Here is a 22,478-nt window from a genome sequence, read left to right as displayed (position 1 = left end):
GCATGCCTATTATTTGTAAATGATTTGTTCAGTGAGGTTGTTTGCAGATGACTCCTGGGAGATAGGTTTGTGTATTTATTTTCTTTGGTATGAGCTGAGTTCTGTTACTACAGCTTTCTTGCCAACCTTTCAAGGAAGTTATCTGACCTTTCCTTCTCTTTCCCCAGGAGAGAAGTCACACATTTATTAGGACTGTAATGGTTTCTCTCTTTCATTTCTGTGCAGACCAGGACTGAGAATTATCATCATCATCATCGTCATCATCATCATCTTCATCTTCATCATCATCATCATCGTTTTATCTTCATTCATGATCTGTATTAGTATCTATAGCAAATATTTAACTGGATCTGTCTAGTTGGACAAACTGGATTTATTGAGTCAAGGTGCAGTGGATTTTGTTTTGTGGTTTTGGTGGGGGGCATGGGAAGAAGGCCTGAAGGGGCTTGACATATTGGATCATGACCTAGGCTGAGGATATGCCTGAGCTAATGGTTTCCTAGGAAATAGTTATACACAATGCCAAGATGGGGTAATTCCCTCCTCTTTCATGCTGGTGACCCACAGTGCACAGAAGATTCTCAGTCATCTTCCCAACACCAGAAAGTGCAGTCCTCAATATTCTTTACCTTCCATCAACTAGGAAGCCATGTGGGAGCTTGACATGCCCTTGCCTTGACTGTTTATTTTTTACTTAGGAATACTCTTCCTAGTTTGTAGATTATGTATTCTTCTACCTATTTCGGCATGTGGGGGGTTTTTCACAAATTGTACTAAATTTTAAGTTCCCAGAGAGGAGGATCTGTATATGCCACCATTGTATTTCACTGTGTGTAACTGAGTGTGTGGTGATTGAGGGTAATGGTGTTGGTGTTGATAAATTACTGGGAAGGAATTTGTTGCTTTTGATTGAGTTCTTTTGCACAAAGAATCCCTGTGGTCCCTCCATTTTCTAATTTGGAATTTGCTTTTTAATTCATTTATACTTAGTTCAAATCTGATCTTTAATAGATTGAATTCAGTCTTTCTCACTTAGAAGCTTCATGTGGTTTCTATTTGAAAGACCATGCAATTTCTCTGTTTAGGCCCAACCCAAAGTCCCCTGAACACATCTACATAGTTATTCACAGACAGAACATGAGAAACAAGAGCAAATACAGAAAACCCTCATCATAGGAGCTTACAATATAAGTTCATTTCATCAATACTTCCCTATCCTCCTGAAACAAGTGAGATCCTATTCTACACACCATTGAATCCTTTGTTGTACACTCCTCCCTCTGCAGGCTAGCCTTACATGTAGTTATGGCTGTTAGCGAATCATGTCATGTTCCCTAATGTCAAATCATTAGGTGACTTGTTTTACAACTAAAGTAAAGCAATAAAACTCTCCATTGTTGCCTGTTCAGTAGTCGCACATCAAGGAGAGGACACTGGAGCAAATCACTATTGTCACAGGTAATACACTCTGTCCCAGTTGACTTGGGTTACTTCCCTTGTACTTTCACTTTGTTGTGGTGAAAGAGAATTGGACCTCAGTTCTTGTGTCAGATCTCTGACAAGCAAAATGGGCTGGAGGGCCTAAAGTACTTCCTTGGCTGTGGCCAGTTAACTCTTTGTACCTCAGGCTTCAGCTGGGGAATGAAAGGCAAGTTGCAACCAACATCAGGCAGAAGCTCTGCTACTGGGCTCCACCTCACCACCTACTACTCCTTCTCTCTTCCCTAACTGGGATTTCTCCCAGTGCAGCATTCTAGGCCCTGAGGTATACCACTGGACATTAATGAAGGGAGAGCATGGGGCAAGTGGAGCATACTGGAAAGATCTGATATCTATCTGTAGGTGTGACCAAGCCATTTCTGGAAGTAGAGTCATGATGGACAGGATTTGGAAAGAATGTTTTTAGGCAGAGAGGGACAGTCTGTGTGAGGGCTGATGTTAATGTCAGCAAGATATGTATGTGGGGGGAAATATTTGTCCTGTTCAAGTAGGAGCTACATAAAAGGTTAATAGTAGAAGCAAGTAGTAGGACAGTGAGGAGAATGACTTAGAGATACAATCTTAGAAATTTGGATTTGATAGAGAGCAGGAAACTCAGGTCTGTTTGGGATAGTGTGTGTGTGTGTGTGTGTGTGTGTGTGTGTGTGTGTGTCTTCTTAAGACTTAAGGAAAGTGTCGTTTTCCATAAGGAGGGTAGAGAGCATTCACATTTCAATTATCTGGTGCAATGTGGTTGTCAGAAAGAATGTGATCTAGGGCTTTATGCTGCTTTATTTTTTTTTATGCTGCTTTAAAGAAGGGCAGCTCTCTTTGATGGATGCTGCTTGAAAATGAATGAGATGTGATAGTGTCTCATTGTTAGATTTACCAATTTTATGGACCAGGAGTATAGCAGGAGGCTGGCCCTGGATATGCAGTATTTGCAATCCATAGAACCTTGTAGGTAGAGGTTGTATGGACAAGGCGCTGAATGTCTATGTGACTTCATGTCAGCTGAATTGAGTTGAGGGCTAGATTGGTGATTCTGAAATATCTGAAACCAATTATTTCAGTTAGGATTCCTTAGATTTCTTTTTGCAATTTCCTCCAATAAAGTCCTTAGAGGCTGCTTTGTCAATCCTCTTTTTTCTGGACATATTTATGGTTTTCATGTTTTGAAACTAAAACAGAAAGGTTATCTTTTATCTTCTCTGTTGATCTTCCTATACTAATAGCATGTTCACAATGCCCATTATTCCTTATCAAATCCATATTTGTTAATAACATAAAAATATAGAAATATAGAGAGGTGAATCCAAAATAGACAAAGATGTCTATAATGATGCCTGATGTGCATTGGTCTTTGCTATTCTTTCCATGAGTGATCAATAAATATTTACAATGTACCTAGAGGTGCTATGTGCTCAGAGCTGGTCACAGTCATAGGTCACAGTGGAGAACACTGATGCCCATTTTTTTTTCGTCTCAGGAGGGTGTCATATTTGGCATCTATAGATCTATAGATCTATAGATCTATCCTATATTTCTACTCACAGCCAAGCAAAAGGAAATGGGCTAAAGTTTTGGGCAGGAAATAAAATCATATCTGGGTCCACTGGAATAGGTACAGAAATACTTTGGAATATTCTTGGCATCTCAAAGAATAGTCTGGAGACATTCTGGCCCTATATTAGGTTTGGATTTTAGCAGAACATATTTTAGATAGAGCTCTCAGATTTAATGATCCCAGTACTTCTAAATCTTGGCCCATCAGTATTCACTTGGGAGATGGGAGAAGATAGGTAAAGACTTCTTCTTCTTTGACTTATCACTAAGAAAATACTCAAATACTACTTTACTAGCCATGCCCTAGAGTCTTGACTCTTTGTGGAGGTTAGGTGCTGCCATTGAATGAACATGGTCTTTGAAGTAACAAAGACCAAGTTCAATTCCAGCTCTTCTTTGTACTTGCTGTATGAGCTTGGGACAGTTGTCTCTCCTCTCAGTCTGTAATGTGGAATAACAATATTTATGTCATTGGGCTATTATGGGGCTTAAATGAAATAAAGTCTGTGCATTCCTTGAAGCTCAACAAGTTCTGGTTCTCTTTCATCCGTATGTCCATGTATCCCTAAATCTTACACATATACCTGGTTTCCCTATTTGCCAGATACCATTTTTCTCTGCCTCTCGCCTATGCACAGGTTCCCCAATGCCTCTAGAGTTCAAGTCCCGGGCTCAGATGTATTCGTTTGTGTTAGTCCAACAAAATAACAATAAAGGGATAGAGTTTTTATAACCATACTAACACGAGTCGAGGGAATATTTACTTCTAGGAATTTTTGCTTGCTGACAATTTGGGTTGTAAATCAAAGCCAAAGGAGTTCTGGCTTTCCACCCACTCCTCTGATCTAATGATCCTTATCTGGGGCTAGATCATCCTGGATGGGATTTTGTTTTAGCCAAAAGTGATGGCAAGCTTGTTTATAAGGGAAGTTTAAGGAAGGAGAAACCATAGCCTATACTACTGAGACATTGTTGCTTTCCTCCTACAGTTTTTGTTTGACAAATATCAAACCTAAAGAAAGTTTCAAGAATAGTAGTCTTAACACCCTTTTATCTTTCAATGAGATTGAGCAATGTAATAGATTTTGGATATTTGCCCTTTAATATTTTGCCACATGCATTTCCTCTCTCCTGTGTGTGTGTGTGTGTGTGTGTGTGTGTGAGTGTGTGTGTGTGTATGAAGTGTGGTCCGTATTCAAAGTTTATTAATTATTCAATTTTTTTATTAGTAAAATGTTTCTCCCTGATCCAGGTGCAATCCAGGGTTCTGTATTACATCTCATGGTCATGTCTCATTATTCTCCTTTAATCTGCAATAGGTCCTCAGCCTGCCATTCCCAACATGACAGTTTTGAACAGTGTAGGTCAGCTATTTTATAGCAAGTCAGCTTTCTGTGGAAAATTGCTTTGTAGACTGAACAGTTTTTTTTTATTTCAAGTTTTTATTCTAGGTAGTTAACATATTTGATAAAATTGATTTCAGGTGCAGAATTTAGTGATTCATCACTTACAGCTAACACCCAGTGCTCATCATAACAAGTGCCCTCTTAAAAACCCACCATCCATCCTCTACCCACTTTCTTCCATCAACCCTCAGTTTGTTCTCTACCATTAAGAGTCTCTTATGACTTGCTTCTCTCTCTGTTTTTATTTCATTTTTCCTTCTCTTCCCCTGTGTTCATCTGTTTTGTTTCTTAAGTTCCACATATGAGTGAAATGATGTGGTATTTGTCATACTGTGACTGACTTACTTCACTTAACATAATACATACAGTCAAGTTATATCCACATTGTTGCGAATGACAAGATTCTTCTTTTCAATGGCTGAGTAATATTTCATTGTGTGTGTGTATGTGTGTGTGTGTGTGCGTGTGCATCTCACATCTTCTTTATCTGTTCATAGTTGATGGACATCTAGGCTCTTTCCATAATTTCACTATTGTTGATAATGCTGCTATAAATAGTAAGGTGCATGTGGCCCTTTAAATCATTATTTTTTATCCTTTGGTAAATACCTAGCAGTACAATTGCTGGATTATAGGGTAGTTCTATTTTAACTTTTTTGAGAAACCTCCACACTGTTCTCCAGAGTGACTGCACCAGTTTGCATTTGCACCAACAGTGTGGGAGAGTTCCCCTTTCTCCACATCCTTACCAACACCTGTTGTTTTCTGTATTGTTAATTTTAGTCATTCTGACAGGTGTGTGGTGATACCTCATTATGGTTTTGATTTGTATTTCCCTGATGATGAGTGATGTTGAGCATCTTTTCACGTGTCTGTTAGCGATCTGGGTGTCTTCTTTGGAAAAATGTCTGTTCAAGTCTTACGCCTATTTATTATTGGGGTTATTGGGATCCCTGGGTGGTGCAGCGGTTTGGCGCCTGTCTTTGGCCCGGGGCGCGATCCTGGAGACCCGGGATCGAATCCCACATCAGGCTCCTGGCATGGAGCCTGCTTCTCCCTCTGCCTGTGTCTCTGCCTCTCTCTCTCTCTGTGACTATCATAAATAAATAAAAATATTTAAAAATAAAAAAATACTATTGGGGTTATTTATTTTTGGAGTGTTAAGGTTGATAAATTCTTTATAGATTTTGGATATTTGCCCTTTATCAGATATGCCATTTGCAAATATTTTCTGCCATTACATAGGCTGTCTTTTAGTTTTGATTGTTACCTTTGCTGTGCAGAAGATTTTTATCTTGATGAAGTCTCAGTAGTTCTTTTTTCCTTTTGTTGCCCTTGCCTCTGGAGATGTGGCTGTAAGAAGTTGCTATGTCTGAGATCAAAGATGTTCCCAGCTGTGTTCTTCTCTGGGATTCTGAGGGTTTTCTGCCTCACGTTGAGAAGATTCTTCATCCATTTTTACTTTATTTTTATTTTGAAAATTTTATTTATTTGACAGAGAAAGAGCAAGCAAGCACAAGCAGGGGGAGTGGCAGGGGGAGAAGCAGACTCCATGTTGAACAGGGCACTCAATGCCGAGGACTATCGCAGGGCCCTGAGTTCATGACCTGAGCTAAAGGCAAACACTTAACTGACTGAGCCACCCAGGTGCCCCATTTTGACTTTTGTGTATGCAGTAAGAAGTGGTCCAGTTTCATTCTTCTACATGTTGCTATCCAGTCTGCCCAGCACCATTTGTTGAAGAGACTGCCTTTTTTTCCTTTGGATATTCTTTCCCATTTTGTTAAAGAATATTTGACCCTATAATTGTGGGTCCATTTCTGGTTTTCTCTTCTGTTCCATTGATATATGTGTTTGTTTTGTGCTAGTACAATACTGTCTTGATGACTATGGCTTTGTGATACAGCTTGAAGCCCAGAATTGTGATACCTCCAGCATTGCTTTTCTATTTCAAGATTGCTTGGGCTGTTTGGGACCTTTTGTGGTTCCATACAAATTACTATAGTTTGTTCTGGCACTGCGAAAAATGTTGGTAGCATTTTGATAGGGATTTCATTAAATGTATGGATTTCTTTGGATGCTACAAATATTTTCACAATGTTTGTTCTTCCAATCCATCAGCATGGAATGTTTTTTTGCATTTCTTAGTGTCCTCTTCAATTTTTTAAAATAAATTTTCTATAGCTTTCAGAATACTGATGTTCAAAAGTCATAAGATGCCTAGGAACAAACCCAGACTTATTCATTTTGTTTGTCATTGGATTCAGGTTACACATTTTGGGCAGGAGTATAAGAACATTGTTAAAGATAATTAGTGCCATTAGGTAGATAACACATCCTTTTCCTCTAATTTTGTACATAGGGCCAAACACTAGGACTGGCATTTAGAAGGTGCTTATTATTTATTGATTGAATTAATGATGAATGACATAAGGCTTTTAGTGCTAGTTACGTCTATTATTTTTCTACTTGAGGACAGGAGAAAGAGCAGCTTTCTCCTATATTCTAGTCCCATTTTTATAATACATGTTTGAAAGTTAAGGGTAACCCAGATGTCTATAAGGAGCCCACAGAGAGGGGAAATGTGATGGGAATTATGTTGTGAGGCAAACTGTGGAATCTCTACCCTGGAGGTGGGTGGTGATCATACTATGTTGAGAGTAGAGGATGGATACAGTGGTCCTCAGCTGGAAAGAAACACAGCACATGGAACCTAGGAGTACAGGGCCTTTTGCTTTGCTGGGATATTTTACTTCCTTCTCTCCCCTAGCCCCTTTTTGTATCCTAAGAATGCAATAGTGAAAATTAATTTCTCTATCTCCTTCTTTCCGACAGGGAAAGTCCAATAATTCTTTCCTTCTCTACTCTTCCATGTCCCCCTACCCCTCACCCTACAAGTGTATGTTTTCCAGCATTTATAGTCATTGGTTGGGCAGCCATCTTCCCACCAGATTATTTGTTGTTGAGAAACTGTATAACTCCTTGGACTTTTCATTTGGATGTAGAAGCTTTCATTACCATTGCCCAAGGGAAATGAGGTTATGAGAGCTTCTGTTCGCCTCATAGAAATGTGTATTCAGGCTTCCCCTTGGGGCCCTTTCTATCTCCAGCTCTGAGCATCTCAGACATTTCTGACAGTCCTTTCTAAAGCATCTGGGCCTTAGGACTGGATTCGTCAATTCAGTTCTGCACATGATTCAGTGCCTGATTCACATGTTTCCTGTCCCCTTTCTATCTGCCTATCCCAGTCTTTGCAGTCCTTAATTACACCAGGTTCCACAAAAAGGCCATTTATCTCCATGTCAGCTCTTGGTTATTCAAAATACTGGTGGGAACAACCTAAAATAGTGAATAACACTAAAATGACTTTTGTTTGATTTTTAAGTGATGGAGCCCTGCCTGGAAATAATCCAGAAAGTGAACAGCTTCATTGAAAGCAATCTGTCATGTCACAGTCCCATGGGAGGCTGTATGGCTTCTCTTATTTAGCATCTAGAAAGGGAGGCAGATGGAAGCGTACAGCTTGTTCAGCCCTCACTGTGTTATCAGAAGCACTGGACATCTACTGAGAGCTCTGCAAGCGTTGTCTCCATTCCACTCCTTGCTTTCAAACTCTGGAGGAGGCCTTTCTTTAGATAGAGAACCCAATACCTAGTTCACAGAACATGAAATCAGTCGGCAATGTATGAAACTCTCAGTTTTTCTAGGGTTTCCATCACACCCCAGAGTAATAGCCAAAGTCCTCACAGTGACTTTTAGACCATACATGAAGGATCTGGTTTCCTGCTTTCTCTCTGATCTCATCACCCACTGCTTCCCCCTCATTCACTGTGTCCTGGCGCTATGGGCTTCCCTGTATTTCCTAAAAAATAGCCAAGTACCACCTCACACCCATTAGGATGGCTACTAATAAAAAACAGAGGATAATGAGTATTAGTGAGGATGTGGAGAAATTGGGATGCTTGTGCATTGTGGGTGAGAAAGTAAATGGGGCAGCCGCTGTGGGAAACAGTATGGTGATTTCTCAAACAAACAACAACAAAAAGGTAAACCTATACAATTACCCTATGATCCAGCAATCCCACTTCTGGGTTTGTACCTCAAGGATTGAAAGCAGGGATTAATTCATAAGAATTAATTCATAACAACATAATTCATAGCAGCCAATAGGTAAACAACCAGTGTGTCCATCAGTGAATAAATAGATCACCAAGATGTGGGATATACACACAATAGAATATTATTTTGCCTTAGACAAGAAAGATATTTTGACATAGGCCACAACCTGGATAAACCTTGAAGACATTATGCCAAGTGAAGTAAGCAGATCACAAAAGAACAATATTGTGATTCTAGTTATATAAGGTACCTAGAGTAGTCAAATTCATAGAGACAGGATGTAGAAGGGTGGTTGCCAGAGGCTGCAGGAGGGAAGAATAGGGAGGTACTGTGTAATAGGTACAGAGTTTCAGCTGAGGAAGATGAGCAAGTTCTGGAAAAGGATGGTGGTGACAGTTAGACAACAGTGTGAAGGTGAGACTGCCTTGAACCCCCCATTTTAAAATGACAGCAACCCTCTGAGCACATCCTAACCTTTTCTTGTTTCCCTTTTCTTTGCAGCACTGATTGCAAATACAACTCGATACATATTCTTATTACTAATGTGTTTTTTTCTCCCTCCTAGAGGATTGTAAGTAACTTGAGTGGAGGGATGTGTGTGTTTTCTTTTGCTTTATCCATAGCACTAAATAAACGGGGAGCAGTATATTGTTGAATGAATAAATGAAGGACCATTATTTGACATAGACTCCTGCAGAAAGTAGGAACATAAAGAGAAAATGGGAAGAATCCATTTTTCATTTGATTTTGTAATCTATATTTTTTACCCTTGGATATGAGACTCAGCCCCAGTATTCATAGTGGCTTTTGTTCTTTTTCACTTTTCATATATATTCTGAATTGTTTGCACAATGAAAGGGTAGGTTACACCTGCACCATATGCACCATATGTACTAATATTTCAAACTCTGGCCGTGAACTCAAAGCCTCTACTCTTGTATTCCTGACTGCCCCCTACCTGAGTCCATGGCTGCTTGAGTTGGGACTTCAGGAGCTCTGGGGAAGTTCATCTATTCAAAAAGCTTTATACTTGTTTGTTTGGGAGCTACTTCTTTGATAGGCTCTGGCGTTTTCCTTGTCTGGAAATTTTAAGGAGGATGAGAGTATTTGCATACTTTGGGATCAGGAAGGAGCTATGCTTGGATATAGAGGGATTGTTATAATCTCTGGAGATACCGCATTTAAAGTCCACTTCTCTGAAACTTGGAGAACTTGAAAATTCCTTACTTAACACCCTCATTAGCCATCCTCCAATTCTTTATCAGACTTCTAGCAAAGCAACTGGTATACAAATTATCTTTGAAGCTATTTAGGAGGAGCCACAAGACCAACTTCCTGGTTGGCAGGAGTGTTAACACCCAAGCACAGGAACCAGTGGAACTTACTACCTTGGAAAAAATATTTTGAAAGTGAAAGGTACAGAGTGAGTGCTATGCCCTTCATAGAGACAGAGGAGAGAACATAATGACCTCTAGGACAAAGGAGAGTTAGTAGGGCTGCTAGGAAAAGAAGACAGCCTGCATTATCGACAGGTATTCTTCTGAGCAACATGGGATGGAACTTTTCTTTTAGACTTTGGAAGGAAGGAGCTCAGAGACCAAGAGAAACACAGGGAGAGGGAAGGAGGAGAGAGAGAGCTGGAGCCATTATGGAATTCTTACAAGCTGACTTCATGTTCCCTGGCCCCTCTCTGAATTTCTTCAAACAATCCCCCTGAACAAGATCTTCTTTTGGGAGAGATTGTTTCCTAATTAAACTGAGACTCAGAGTGCTAGTGCCCTCATTAGGAAATGTCCTTAGGAAATGCTTTCGAACTACATGATGGTGCATGTTCTAGTCTCCTGTTTATACCTCTGTTTGGGCCTTTCTCTCTTTCCAAACAACAAAACAACCCTTCTTCTAGGAATCTTAAGACTTGGTAGTCAATGAATACATCTATATATTCATTTTCTCTTTTCTAAATGCCTTTTTTGTTGCTTGCTACAATTATGAGCAGATCTTTGTCTTGTGTAGTGAGAATTGGAAATGGGAGTGTGGAATCCAGAATGATGAGATACATAGATCCTGGCATAGCCCTCTGGAAGCCTTTAGATATAAAGAGATTTAAGTGACATATCCAGTATACCAGCAAACAGGGGAAATTAGTTTCAGCTGAGCATCAGGATTGGCTGTAAGGGTTGGTGGGAAGGGGAAGAAGGTTGGAGATGGGGATCAGTCAGGAAGGCTATTAAAGGCTTCCTAGATGTGTGGAGGAATTGTAGAATAGGATTGAGAGGAGCTAGAAGATCAAGACTGGACAGAAGGAGTGAGGAGGGCATCGCTGGCAGGGCAGGTAATGTACCCAGGAATGATAAGTCAGGATGTGAGGAGCTGAGTTAGAAGGAAGTGATGTATCTGAGATATGGGCAGAATTAGGGTGGGACTCTGATAGGTGGGTCAGATAGTCTGGACTAAATATACCAATGGAATAATCACAGATTATTGCACAGAGAAAAGGCATTTCTTAACATTGTGTTTGACATTGACCTTTCCCTGTTGGTTATAAGCTGGATTTGTGGTAGACTCTCTGGATTCTGAATGATGCGTTTCCTTTCTCTTCTGCAAGGTTGTTTGTTCATTTGTTTGTTCTACTTGCTTCTGTTGGAGTCTTAAAATATGATTATTTTATTCTGAGGTATTTGTTCTTTTGGTTCATTCACTCTGTAGGCCCACTGTTTTTCATGTTCAATAAAAGTGGGAAGAGTGCAAGGATCACACTGCGCAACACAGTTGAGGGAAACAAATTATCAAAAGCATGACCCCTTTCTGCCCCTGTCATTCAGATCATCTTCTTTTGGGTTTTCCGCTCAGGGTCCAGCGATGGGTTTCAGAAGAGTGTCTGATATTTTTGTGAGGTGATCAACCTCAGAATGGTGTGTGATTCAACAATGTGAAGAACCACTGCTGTGTCTTTGTTGGGAGGTAGGTGGCTGGGGACAGTTCCCCAGAGAGAGAAACATACTACAAGCATTGTTAGTGTGAACTACAGGTGCCTCCACAGACAGTTGAAGGAGTTGAAGGAGAAAGAGAAATTGGAAGAAGGGAAATGGGTTCAGAGGGAAGAAGTCGGAGGGGTGCCCCATCTTCCCTGTTCTTCACCCTCTTTCTAGCAGGTATTTCTTCGTCCTATTCTCCATAGCCTGACGATTAGAAAATTCCTTTTCCCCTTCAATTTAAATCTACTGAGTGCCTACCATTTATAAGGCTCTGTACCAGCTCCTCTCGCAACATTATTTCCTGCAATTCCTGTGTGGAACTTGCAGTGCACAGAGTGGGGTCAGTCCATCCCTCAGTCATGGTGTGTTTGCATGATCATTTTCTGCCAGGCTCCTTTTGATGCATTGTATTTTCCCCTTTCATCCTTTTTTTAAATTTAAAGATACTTATGTATTTATTCATGAGAGAGAGAGACACAGGCAGAGACATAGGCTCCCTGCAATGATCCTGATGTGGGGCTGGATCCTGGGACCAGGATCATGCCCTGAACCAAAGGCAGGTGCTCAACCACTGAACCACCCAGGTGCCCCTCCCCTTTCAACCTTATCTCTATTTTCATTTTCCCTTCCCATTGGAGGTATGTGCTTTAGTGTATTTAAGAAACTCTTTCAACCCATGCTCTACATGTGTATTTAGATACATTTGCCCACTCAAAAAGTACACTGCTAACTCTGTCAGGCACCATAGTAGGTGCTGGAAGTATAGCCAGGGTCAAAACAATTTTTAAAGAGTCCTGCTTTCATGGAGCTTACAGTCTTTTGAAGTTAAAAAAGTCATGACCAAATAAACTAAAACGTATAGTATGTTAAATAGTGACAATTGCTATGGGAAAAAGAATAGCAAGAGAATCAAGTCTGTTTTGTGTGGTCAGGAAGGGGTTGGGCTATTAAATGGAGTGACTCATGAAGGTTGTGCTCCAAAGGTGAAATAAGTCAATTCGAGAAGGACAAGACATTATATGGTTTCATTAATTTGGGGAATATAAAAATTAATGAAAGGGAATAAAAGGAAAGGAGAGAAAATGAGTGAAAATATCAGTGAGGGTGACAAAACATGAGAGACACCGAACTCTGGGAAACAAACAAGGGGTAGTGGAAAGGGAAGTGGTTGGAGGGTGTCGGGTGACTGGATTTGGGCACTGAGGGGGGCACTTGGTGGGATGAGCACAGGGTGTTATGCTGTATGTTGCCAAATTGAACTCCAATAAAAAAATTAAAAACAAAACAAAACAAAAAAAAACAAAGGTGCTGTGTTACCAAATGCAGTTAAGGGAACAACCATGTGGATATCTGAACTAGAAGTGGTACAGTTATAGGAGATAGCTAGTGCAAAGGCCCTGAGGTAGGGTCTTGCCTTGTATATTAGGAGGCCAGTAGCTAGAGTGAAATACTTGGGAAGAGAGAAAATGAAGGCTGAGAGGTAGCTGGGTCAATGACAAATACTGTAGGACTTTGTAATTATTTTAAATGCAGAGGTTGGCTTTACTCTGAATGAAAAGGGAAACTAGTGGAAGATTTTGAGCAGAGGAATGACATAACATTTCTAACAAGTATATGTGTATCCTCAACAAACATACAGTATTTTGGGACTTTTTTGTAAATGTACATAATGGTATTGTGCTACACATCTCATATGGCTTTTAAGTTTTCTACTCATCCTTGTTTCTGAGATCTACCCAAGTTGCTGTCTGTAAATCTACTTTATTATCTCTGACTGTGTCATATTTCATTGTGCACACATGGCACATTGTACTTATGTGTTATTCTAGGAGCAGACACTGGCACAGCCCCTACTTCCTGCCACCACAACCAGTCCTGTGATGAACGTGCTCACATGGGCTCCTTATGGACTCAAGAGACAGTACCTGGGTGCGTAGCTGGGAGAGGGACTGGGAGGTGGGAGGGTGTGTGCATTCTTAATTCCACTGGGATTGTGCTTCAGTGACACTCCCACCAGTGGTACCTGATGGTTTGTATCTTCTCACTGAATTCTCATGCTGATGCAGTGAGGAAGGTCAGGTGAGGGCCCTTGTGGACAAGGAGACTGACGCTTAGAGAGAGTGAGCAAATTCCCTGAGTTCATGTGGTCACGTGGAAGGGCCAGGACACACATGCAGCATTTCTGAGATAATGGTCATTACTCTTCCTTCTATAGTGCCCAGCACTGGCTCTTTCAGAAATAAGATGAGGCATCTGTAGGCACAGATATTGTTATTATTATCTGAAAGCAAAGATGTTATTTACTATTATTATTACTTATTATATCTGAGCCTTACATTTCTTGATGCCTGCTCTAACTCCATTAGCCTAGAGCCGTCTCATGTTTAGCACCAGCATGGATGAGAATGTCTAGTTAGAGTCCTTAGGGTTTCAAGGCAAATTATATGTTAAAAAACAAAACAAAAAAAAAAAAACCTGTTTTCATTGTCTCTTGAGGGCTAGCTAACTGGCTTGAGATTTAGCAGATAATTTTGAGGTTAGACATTTATAAAGACTTATTAGCAATGTCAGAGGACTCTGGATCAGATTTAATATTATGTGTTAGCTAGATGATGTTATGTCCATACTGTTTGCTAGACACCGAGCTACGTAATTTACAGGCATAATTTATCTTGCGCCTCACAACTACCCTGTGAGGGATTTACTTTTAATCCTATTTGGCTAGTGTGGAAACTAAAGCCCTGGGAGGTGAAGCAATTTTTCCAGAGTTACTTGGCTATGAGGTTGAGTTGTGAATGACCCTGAACAGTCTACATCCAGAGCCTCACTCCAAACTACTAAACTGTGCTGCCTTCCTGTGAAGGAAGCTTTTACAATCTCTTCCTCTTGAACTTGAGGGCAAGTTGGGGGTGGCTTAGAGCAGTCAAGGGAAGTACAGGACCAGTGGACTAGAATCTCCAGAGGGAAAGGATCTGAAGTTTGAACATGTCCCCCGATGTCTTCATTATACCTGCCTCTGTCCCCTGAAGTGAGAACCTCTGTGTTAGGACATCCTACCTGGATTATAGCACTTGAGCATGATGCCTTCAAAAGAGTAAGTGGGTAGGGCATGGGTAGTTGTTTGCCTATAACCACAGGCAGACTAATGGCTTTACAACAAGTGTCCTCAAAGGCAAACTATTCTTTATCACCCTCTTTTACCTATACCCGCCATGAATGATGTGTGGTCAAGCTTTTACCACAATTGTATTTCCTTTCACACTTTTCATTTTCCTCGCCTTCTCCAAGGAAGATGATACCATTTATATCTTTACCTGACACAGGTTTATAAAGGTTGCCTGGCTACAAAGTATGTGTCTCAATGTCCAGTAGATAGGAAGTCTGGATTATGTGCTCTTTCAGGTTTCTCTTCTTAGTTTGGTATTTGTTCAAGAAATATTTATTGAGCACCCAATTCACAGTCTGATGAAAGATATAGGCAGCTGACCGGGAATTCTGATACGTTAGGGTCAATGGCACATGGGGAAGCCCAGGTGCTCTGAGAGCACATAGAAAGGGCATCATAAGGGTCAGGGGAGGCTTCCTAGGGAAGTACTCTTGAGGTGGGAACTGAAAGATATTTGGAGGGGTAGGTGAGTGAAGGGGTTAGGAAAGTGTTAGAGGCAAGGGAACAGGGTGAGTGTTGAATTTTGAAGCTAGAGCAAAAACTGGGCAGGGAATGAGGCTGGAGGAATCAGCAGAGGTGAGATTGTAAAGGAAGGAAGGACTATGAAGGAAGGGCTGTGGAAACCACGGAAGGGTCTGCAGCCTGGGGATCGGTGGGGCACCCTTCAGTCATATTTATAGTGTAGAAGGCTTCCATGAGCTAAGAACTGAGCCTCCTTATCTTTATCATGTGTGTGTTGGTTAGGCATAACATTGGAACTGGTGAGTAGCAAATAAAGAGTCTAGATGGATTTGTAGGTGGAAGGTCTTACCCAATAACCCAAGCATTACTTTTGATTATCTATAGAGAAAACTCTTCAGCTCTGAGTTGATCTTTCTTGTCTTTCAAAATCTCTGAAAATCTTTCCAAAAATTCTCTCAAAACCAAAACCTGAGTAGGGTGTAGATTGGAGCCTGCATGATTTTGTGTTCTCTGTCATCCACTACTCATTTCTGGGGCATTGCTATATTGTTTGTCCAAAGCCTTGCTCCTCTTAAGGAGGGTACCATTTGAATAGCAGCAGGGGAGGAGGAGAAAGGAGGAAACACATGCTAATGCCTTCATTTACAAAACATTTTGGCATGGTTTGAGCAAGTTAAAAATAACTCTTTGTGAAAAATTAATGGACAGTTAGAAGTGAGTCCTTTTTTAATGCAAGCTCACAGAACAGGGCAGATTCTAGAGGCCCCTGGCAGCTGACTTCACTGATGGCATAGGGTGTATATAGAGTACAGTGTGGCCAGTAAGGAGACTGTCTGCAGAAGTGAGCTCACCTACTCTCCTGGAGCCTAGAGAGGGAGGAGATAGAAGGGATTGTTTAGGTTGTAGCTACTGAGCTAGGTGACTTATTTCTTTTCTCCTTACCCATCATATTCTCATAACTGTGGATACAAAAACCGTAGTGAATTTTGCCTGGCTACTTTGGGTGAGGTATATTGAATGTCAGAATTCCAAAAACCACCTTCCTGGCTCCTCTCCCTTCTCAGTCCTGGACCTGCGGTGGCTGCTGCCTCCATTTCTCGAGAGTTTCCTTCCCAGGCAGCCTGGTCCTCTCCTTCTTGCAGGTGGTTATGAACACTCTGCCCCTTTCTCCCTCCTCCTCTCTGTTCACTGCACCACTGTGGGCCTAGGTAGGTAAAGGAAGGGGTGGTCTGTACATTCCTGGCCATCAGTACAGCTGAATGGATGAGGCAGAGTGAGGAAGGGGGCCAAAGTGCCATCTCACCTTGGCTAGCTGATGTTGGGGATGAGAGTTTTAAGACCCAGGAACCAATATTTGTATTTGAAACTCAGATGATATTTTAAATATGGTTCTGTAATTGCAATGAGGCCTGCTAGTCCTTGAATTAATATGTCATAACTCATGCTCAAGCACTTTGCACATAATCCACCTGTGAATTATTGAACGATATATTCATGCCCTGTTTTGTCTTATAGCTTAATTAGTACATGAAGCTAAATAAGTTAGATGGACCCAAATGGGATTATGTCATGTGTTATGTAAAAAAGCACAATATGGGAGATGTTTGGCACTTTTTCTGAGGGGAAAAACAGGGTTGAGTTTCCTATGATGCCCTTTGGTGTTAGTGTCTGTGGTATTTGGGCTGCAGCATGTGACATGGGACTTCTGAGCTTTGGTTGGTGGGTTGTACACCATGTTTATTTTTTTATTTAGGTGTTGTTTCTTTACTTAGGTGGTAGTTATTTTTTATTTTTTATTTTTTTACATACTATCTATTGTCCACCTAGGCACTAAGGAGGGAGAGCACATACCAGAAGAGTACGAAGTAGCAGTTTGGAAACCTAAGAAGCTGAACTCATCAGCCCCAACCCAACTTTGTGTAACTTGGCCTCACTGAACCTGATCCCAGACTCTCTGCTCCCTGGGCTTGCTACAGCTCTTTGATACTAGAATCCTATTCAATTCCAGCTAAAATGCAGGGTCAGGCACTTCACAGGTTTGGTCAAAGGCTTGTTTACAGACGTCCAGTGGAGCTAAGTGAAACTGAGACTTCCTCTGCCAGAATCCTGACTACTCTGGACTTAGTGACCCTGGGTGTAGACTACACATTGGGTGCAGGTATATATTTCCTGACTGGTGAGGTGGTCAGCAATCAGTCACCGTGGACCAGCCACGGTGTTATGCTTTTTGGTGGCTGGCCTATCCTCCGTGTTGGCTGGGCTGTGCTATGCAGAGTTTGGTTCCTGGATTCCCTGTTCTGGCTCTGCATATCGCTTCACCTATGTCACTATGGGTGAAATATGGGCTTTCATCACTGGCTGGATCTTCATCATCTCCTATGTTGCTGGTGCAGCCGGTGTGGCCCTGGCTTGGACCTTAGCTTTTTACTATCTGATTGGGAACCAGATTTCTCAGGCCATGCGTGAAAGCGTTTTACTGCATGTTCCACATGTGCTTGTGGAATATACAGACTTCTTTGCTATGGGCCTGGTGTTGTTGCTCACTGGAATACTGGCTCTGAGGGCTAAGGAGTCAGTCTTGGTTACCAAAGTGATGACATTATTGAGCCTTTTGGTTCTCAGTTTTGTCATCCTCTCTGGCTTCATTAAAGGGGACCTGCACAACTGGAAGCTCACAGAAGAGGACTACATAAAGGCTGGATTCAATGACACCTCTAGCTTGGGCCCTCTGGGCTCTGGAGGATTCATGCCTTTTGGCTTCCAGGGGATTCTCCGTGGATCAGCTACCTGTTTCTATGCATTTATAGGTTTCAACAATATCGTTACCAAAGCTGAGGAAGCCCAGAATCCCAAACGTTCCATCCCCATGGGCATTGTAATTTCACTGTTCATCTGCTTCTTGGTGTATTTTGGTGTCTGTTCAGTGCTTACACTTATGGTGCCCTACTACCTGATTCATCGTGGGAGCCCCTTGCCTGAGGCATTTCTCCATATTGGCTGGACCTCTGCTTGTTATGTTGTGGCTACTGGAGCTCTGTGTACTCTTTTTACCACCATTTTGAATTATATGTTCTCCTCCCGTCAGATGATCTTGGTGATGGCAAAAGATGGCCTCCTGTTCCATGTCCTTGCCAGCACCCACACCAGCAAAGACATCCCCATCGTGGCCACTGTGGTCTCGGGCACTATGGCAGCAATCATGGCATTATTCTTTGAGTTCATTGATCTTGTGGACTTCATGTCAGTTGGGACCCTGTTTACTCACTCCCTGGTGGCTGCTTGTGTCCTCATCCTCAGGTATCAGCCTGAGAGGAAGAATGAGGGAAATGAAGCACAGGTGCAGGAGGAGAACAGACCTGCAGCAGAGAAGCTGACTCTACAGACACTATTTTTTCCAGGCAGCCCCACCCCCACTCCACTTTCTGGCCAGGTTGTCTCTGCTTGCTCCTCACTGCTTGCTCTGCTGCTGACTCTTCTCTGCCTGGTGCTGGCCCAGTGGCCTCATCTACTTTCTGGAGACCCAGTGTGGATCACAGTGGTTATGCTCCTCCTGGTGCTCATCACTGGAGTCACTGGAGTCATCTGGAGACAGCCACAGAGCTCCACTGCCCTTCACTTCAAGGTACCTGGTCTGCCTCTCCTCCCACTCCTGAGCATCTTTTTGAATGTTTACCTCATGATGCAAATGATAGCTGGTACCTGGGCTCTATTTGGTGTCTGGATTCTGATTGGGCTTGCTATCTACTTCAGCTATGGGATTCAGCACAGCCTGGCCCCTTAACCCCACTTCACTTAGGGCCTATACTGTAGATCTTGAACTCAGCAGTGCCAGTACATATTTGCTTTGACATTGTCTTACTTGAATGTAGGTCCCCCTGCACAATAATGAAGAGTACTCTTGAGCTCATGAAACATAGGCCTCACACAGAATTTTGGTGGAGGCAAGAGTAATATGGCTGTGCTTTGTGGAGGAAAGAATGTGTCTTTGCTCTTTTTCCTCTCTTTTTATTTCCTTTGCTTGTCTGCTTTTCAGTTGTGTCTATAGCTGTACTGGCTTTGAAAATTTACTATTAAAGAAAACTAGAAAAAGTGTTTTGTTTTCTTTGAGTAAATACCCAGTAGTAGAAATACTGGATCATATGGTAATACTATTTTTAATTTTCTTGGAACCTGCACACATTTTCCATAGTGGCTGCACTAATTTACATTCACACAGGCAGTGCATGAGGTTTCCTTTTTCTCAAAGTCGTTGCCGATACTTTTTAGTTCTTGTCTTTTTTATTTTAGCCATTCTGACAAGTGTGAAGTGGCATCTCCTTGTATTTTTAATTTACATTTCCCTGATTATTAGTGATGCTGAGTATATTTTCTTGTGCCCGTTGGCCTCTGCTCGTTTTTTAAGTGGATTTTTTCGGTTTTGAGTTGTATAAGTTCTTTATATGTTTTGGATATTAAGCATTTATTAGATATATCATTTTCAAATATCTTCTCTCATTCAGTGGGTAGCATTTTTTGTTTTGTTGATAGTATTTTTTTCACCATACAAAAGGTTCTTATTTACATGATTTTGGAAAGATAGATGCATAGATATGGTTATTGCCACATTTTATATGATAGCCAGGACATGGAAGCAGCACAAGTGTCCACAGATGAATGGATAAAGAAGATGAAGCATATATAGAGAATGGAATACTAGTCAGCCATTGAAAAGAAAAACCTTGGCATTTGTAACAACATGGATGTATTGAGAGGGAATAGTGCTAAGTGAAATATGTCGGTCAGAGAAAGACAAATACCATATGATTTCAAACATATGTGGAATTTAAGAAACAAAACAAATGAAGAAACAAAAGGAAAAAAAAAGAAACAAATGAACAAAAACCCTACCCAGACTCTTAAATACTGGAATACTAAAGGAACAAATACTTAAATATTAAAGGAGCAAATCGGTGTTCACCAAAGGGGAGTTAGGTGCACTGACAGATGAAATAGATAAAGGGAATTAATTGTACACTTATGAGCACTGAGAAATATACAGAATTGTGGAATCATTACATTGTACACCTGAGAGCAATATAACAACATTGTTTGTTAATTACAGTATAATAAAACAATAAAGGAAACTATAAAAAGACCGAAAAAGAGTGGAAATGTAGCACCTGCCCTTAAGGATCTTATATTCTAATATAAAGCATAGAGTATAGCTGTGACACAAATTAGAAAATGTTGTTAGGACGCCTGGGTGGCTCAGTGGTTGAGCGTCTGCCTTCAGCCCAGGGCGTGATCCTGGAGACCCAGGACTGAGTCCTGCATCGGGCTTCCTGCATGGAGCCTGCTTTTCTCTCTGCCTCTGTCTATGTCTCTGTCTCTCTCTGTGCCTCTCATTAATAAATAAATTCTTTTTAAAAAATTAAAAAAAAGAAAATGTTGTCATAAGTAACATACAAATTAAGTGGGAATTCAGAATGGAGGATAATCATTTGTGGGTGGAACAGAGGTGAGGGTTAAGTGGTGAAATCACAGAAGATGCTGTAGAGGAATGGCCCTTGTGTTGGCTCTCTCCAGAGTAAGATAACAATTTTCCACACATGGTCAGGAAGGAGAGACTGTAGGCAGAGAGAACAGCAATAGTAAAATCAAAGGAAAAGAAGCAATGTGCAGAGCACACTGAGCAGGATTTGTAGCCTGAGCTGTGGCTGTGTGAGGGGGCAACAGGGCATGCACAAGTGGATTGGAGCAGAGCTTTCTTCTGAGCACAAAAGGTACTTTGGCTTTGAACCCAATACCCATGCTGAAAATCTCTGGGGCTGGTACTTCTAGTTGGTGAGATTGGCATTCTTGGACTTCAGAGTTTCTTCACTGATGTCTGCTTTGGTCCACCAGCTCAGAAAGTGCACAACTGAAAGCCATGGGTCCTGGTTTCCTGCATGGTTTCCACCACCAACTAGCAATGTGAGCTTGGGGGAGCCCCTCAGTTCCTTCCACGCTCTGCTTATTTAACTGTAACACATGAGGTCAGAAATAATCATTTCTAAAGTTCTGATTACTTAAAAAATTCTAAGATTCCCCCTGGTTCTTCTGTCCTGTTATTCTTTCAACTAGGTCTCTGTACTGTATGAGATCTGTACCTGCATCCTGCCCACATTTCACTACAACTCACTATTGGAACTGTAGAGGTACAATAAATAACATGCCATTTCCCCCTCCTATGTTTGGAACCAATTGATAATCCAGAGATAGAGACAGACAATTAAACAGTCAGCTGTAGATATGCATCCTAATTGGCTTGTGAATCCTGCTTCACTCCATTAAATTGACAGACTTACTCATCACAAGTAGTACTGAGCACCTCCTGTCTCCCAACACAAGAGGGAGCCTGCTTTTATTAACTTTTCCTTTGTATGAGCAGGTTAGAATGCATGTGTCCTATGGGCAGGTTGATTTTGGATAAAAAAAGGAAATCAACCAAAAACTCGAAGGGGCTGAGTGCCGTCTCTTCAACCCACTAATCAAAGTCATAGTGCGAGAGGTGGTGGAGAGAGGCCAGGAATAGTTCTCTGCTAAGTGGTGCTCAACCTTTAGCAAGTGTCACCTCACCCACAGGGCTGGTGAAAACACAGATTTCTGGGCCCCCATCCCCAGCATTTGGAATTCAGTAGGTCTGAGTGGAGGCCAGAACTGGCACTTCTAACAAGTATGCTGGTGATGCTGATACTGCTGGTCCAGGGAACTCATGTTGAAGATCAAGGCTCCAGCTGAAGCCCTTGCACATGTAAAGATGAAGCAAAGCAAACATACGCACCCTTTGATCATTTCCCTCATCTAAGGAAACACTTATATTAAAATACGACCTTTAATCCTTCCACAGTGGGGAAACCATACTGAATAGTTTCATAATATATATGTATATCAAATCACCACAATGTACACTTTAAATATACTATAATTTTACATGTCAATTATGACTCAATAAAGCTGAAATTAAAACAATCACAGTTATCTGTGTGTTTTATTTTTTTCAAATTTTGTTACTTGATTGTAGACCAACAGGAGTGTATCTTGTTCACTCCCCTGAGCATCCACTTGGGGCCACGCACGTAATGAGCATTTAATAAATTCATGTTAAATTTAATTGAGCCTTACTTTTTTTGTATAGAAAGCCCTCCTTTCTTTCAAACTAGCACTGTACTACTTTTAAAACTATCTTCTAGGAGACTTTCTTGGCAAACAGCATTTCTAGAACTGTAACTAGATCTGTACCAAGCATCTAGAACTGTACCAGGCACTTCCAGTTTTGCCTTTGTG

The 22,478-nt window shown here is 41.3% G+C and overlaps 1 pseudogene across 1 annotated transcript in view; it reads left to right on the top strand.

Moving 5' to 3' along the window:
• The window catches only part of LOC144297111 (cationic amino acid transporter 3 pseudogene), a 30,181-nt pseudogene extending 8,009 nt beyond the window's left edge, over nucleotides 1–22,172 (top strand). Inside the window, exons 3-6 of the transcript XR_013364175.1 lie at nucleotides 226–386; nucleotides 11,421–11,531; nucleotides 13,375–13,474; nucleotides 17,001–22,172. The product of XR_013364175.1 is annotated as a cationic amino acid transporter 3 pseudogene (transcript). The remainder of the gene's footprint in view (nucleotides 1–225; nucleotides 387–11,420; nucleotides 11,532–13,374; nucleotides 13,475–17,000) is intronic.
• The last annotated feature ends 306 nt before the right edge of the window (nucleotides 22,173–22,478 follow it).

The sequence above is a fragment of the Canis aureus genome, chromosome 25 (genome assembly GCF_053574225.1).
Source record: "Canis aureus isolate CA01 chromosome 25, VMU_Caureus_v.1.0, whole genome shotgun sequence".
Taxonomy (NCBI): domain Eukaryota; kingdom Metazoa; phylum Chordata; class Mammalia; order Carnivora; family Canidae; genus Canis; species Canis aureus.
This window is presented reverse-complemented; position numbering and strand designations above follow the sequence as displayed.